The sequence below is a fragment of the Moschus berezovskii genome, chromosome 3, assembly GCF_049115385.1.
Source record: "Moschus berezovskii isolate FMDL1 chromosome 3, NW_MosBer_1.0, whole genome shotgun sequence".
Lineage (NCBI taxonomy): Eukaryota > Metazoa > Chordata > Mammalia > Artiodactyla > Moschidae > Moschus > Moschus berezovskii.
The window spans coordinates 38725985-38729447 of NC_142462.1; the positions used below are offsets into that span (position 1 = coordinate 38725985).

The window sequence follows — 3463 nt, forward strand, 5'->3', positions numbered from 1 at the left end:
GATATTTATGCCAAAAAAAAAAAGTTCCAGTGAGCAAATTCAACATCATAACCAGTGTTCAGTAAGGACAAGCCCATCACCCTTTTTTCCTCCACCATCATATCAAAATGACTCAGTCCTCTATCAAGCTGTTCTCTCTTGATACCCATTATGTCAGCAAAAACAAGGAAGACCTTCTCTAGACGTCTCTGTTTACTCGAGGCACATCCTCAGCACAGGCGTGGGACACATGTCCAGGCCCAGCACCCTTGTGTCTTTTAAAGGGTGTCATCCCCCAAAACCTCTACCTCTTTGGTTTGAATCATGATACTAATCCTTTAAGTCACTCTCAAGGATTTTTTTTCAAATTTGAATTACACCAGGAAGAGAAGAAATCACATTGGTCACAAATAAATTAGCAGAGTTTGGGGTCTGGCTCTGTGGGGAGGTGCGGTGGCAGGACCAGCCAGGAAAATGCCAGTGGCAGTGATGGTGGCAAGTTCCTTCAGTTTCAGAAAGTTGCTGGATCAGTGGAAGAACCAGGAGCTTGAGGCTCCAGGGGAAATTGTTACACCCCCAGTGTATGGTCAGCTTCTAAATTTATATCTGCTCCATAATAACATGAATAATGCAGGAAACTTTTGAAAAAGGATACTACATGCTATTAAACCTGCAAATTCTGAAATTGGTCAGTAGGACAAAAAATTTGGCAGAGAGATTTCCTCAGAATCTATTCCACCACCAAAGTTCACCAGTGGTCTGAGATGGTCCAGCCAATCCCGGAAGTGCTTAGAGATGCAACCTGGAGAGGAACCTTCTCCCTGGTCTCTCAAGCATATACATCTATCTGCTGCTACTGCTGCTGCTAAGTCACTTCAGTCGTGTCCGACTCTGTGTGACTCCATAGACGGAAGCCCACCAGGCTCCCCCATCCCTGGGATTCTCCAGGCAAGAACACTGGAGTGGGTTGCCATTTCCTTCTCCAATGTGTGAAAGTGAAAAGTGAAAGTGAAGTTGCTCAGTCATGTCCGACCCCTAGCAACCCCATGGACTGCAGCCCACCAGGCTCCTCCATCCATGGGATTCTCCAGGCAAGAGTACTGGAGTGGCTTGCCATTGCCTTCTCCGATATACATCTATCATCACCTGCTATTTTGCAACCTTTGTTGGACTTCCAGTGGAAGAGGCTGTGAAAGGTATACTAGAGGAGGATGGCAGGCTGATTCTACCACAAGGATGGTCATGCCCAAAAAGCCACTTGCAGGGGCCCTGGATATTTCCTTTAACAGGTTTATTCCCTTATCACAGCCTGCCCCTGTTCCACCCATTCTCAGTGGGCAGCAGTTAGCCTGACTCACCAACTATGTGGCTTTCCTTATCATTTATCATTCTGAGTTCAAGATCCACCTTCCAAATCTTGAATACTGACAAACAGAGAAATGTAAAGTGTTTATTTTCAATTTTATCCTTAGCATTTCTAAATATTTGATAAAATACCTATATAATATAAACTAAATTATAATGGTTGTTGAAACAATTCTCATTTTTTAATACTTGACAATTTTGATGGAGCCCATCAGTATTATGCAGTAAGTTTATATTTCCTACTGACTCATAAAATACTGCCTTCCCGCTTCATGTAGAACAGTTGTCAGTTGTTTTTTTCTGCCCCAGCGCACAGCACACTCCCATCTGTACCATAGGTTGATAGTTGCACTGACAGTTTGAGGAGGACTATCCCCAGGGGCAGTATCTGAATTGCTGAGGACCCTAATTCATCCTCTTTGGAGAATATGCTCTTTTCCTCTCACCTCCTGAGAATCACAAATATAAAATACTGAGAGCTGAGGAATAAAAGATCATTTCCTTAGTAAAACAATTTGTTAACTTTAGATTTTTTTTCTGAGAGTGTGACTACATCCATTGCTGGCAGCAGAGGACTTGCCACGAGAATGAGCTTAAGACATTCATGGGACATATACATTTGTATTATTTCCTTTCAGAAGAAGGAAAATGTACAGGTGGAATGCATTATTTGGGAAAGAAGCTATCAAGTGATACACTTTGTACAGCTGTCCTGCAGCCTATTGATTGCTTATAGTTATCCCTTGGGTCAAGTTCTGCCCTTGGGAGAGAGATTGAACAAATCTTTCATTTTTGTGTGTGACAGCCCTCTGAATATTTGAAGTTGTTTATTGTATCTTCAGGCTTCCCTGTTGTTCAGACAGTAAAGAATCTCCCTGCAATGCAGGAAACCCGGGTTTGATCCCTGAGTCAGGAAGACCCCCTGGAGAAGGGAATGGCAACACACTTCAGTATTCTTGCCTAGAGAATTCCATGGACAGAGAAGCCTGGTGGGCTACAGTCCATGGGGTTGCAAAGCGTTGGACACAACTGAACGACTAGCCTTCACACTTCATTGTATCTTCATTGTGTATTAAAACCACCTCACCTCCTAGTTCATTTATTCTGCATTTGTTCAATAAATATTCAATTTAATTCCTCAACTAGCCTGTCTTCCTATGAATGCATTCTAGTTTGTCATTGGTCATTGTCTCTTTTAAAGTTCAAATGTCTTAATTAAACAGAAATAAAATATGTAACGGTAAAAAAAGAAAAAAACAATTTAGCAGAGATTGGGAATTCCCTAACCAAGTCCAGTGGTTAGGACTCTGCAAGAATACTGGAGGGGGTTGCCATGCCCTCCTCCAGAGGATCTTCCCAACTGAGGGATTGAACCCAGGTCTCCTACACTGCAGGCAGATTCTTACTCTGCACACTCACTGCGAATGACCTGGGCCAATCCCTGGTTGGGGAACTAAGATTCTTTAAGCCCCAGGGCACAACCAAAAAAAATTTAAAAATAAAGATTATTTTATCCTGTCTCTAAGAAATTAAAAGATGCTTACTCCTTGGAAGGAAAGTTATGACCAACCTAGATAGAATGTTAAAAAGCAGAGACATTACTTTGCCAACAAAGGTTTGTCTAGTCAAGGCTATGGTTTTTCCAGTGGTCATGTATGGATGTGAGAGTTGGACTATATAAAGAAAACTGAGTGACGAAGAATTGATGCTTTTGAACTGTGGTGTCGGAGAAGACTCTTGAGAATCCCTTGGACTGCAAGGAGATGCAACCAGTCCATCCTAAAGGAGATCAGTCCTGGGTGTTCATTGGAAGGACTGATGTTGAAGCTGAAACTCCAGTACTTTGGCCACCTCATGTGAAGAATTGACTCATTGGAAAAGACCCTGATGCTGGGGAGGGATTGGGGGCAGGAGGAAAAGGGGACAACAGAGGATGAGATGACTGGATAGCATCATCGACTTGATGGATATGAGTTTGGGTAAACTCCAGGAGTTGGTGATGGACAGGGAGGCCTGGTGTGCAGTGATTCATGGGGTCGCGGAGAGTTGGACACGACTGAATGACTGAACTGAACTGAACTGAAGACAAAGCAAGGCATTAGGAAAGACAATGGGGAGG

The 3463-nt window shown here is 43.1% G+C and overlaps 1 pseudogene; it reads left to right on the plus strand.

The window, feature by feature from the left end:
- Window positions 1–447: 447 nt before the first annotated feature.
- Window positions 448–1407, plus strand: LOC129551924 (COP9 signalosome complex subunit 8 pseudogene; annotated as a pseudogene).
- The last annotated feature ends 2056 nt before the right edge of the window (window positions 1408–3463 follow it).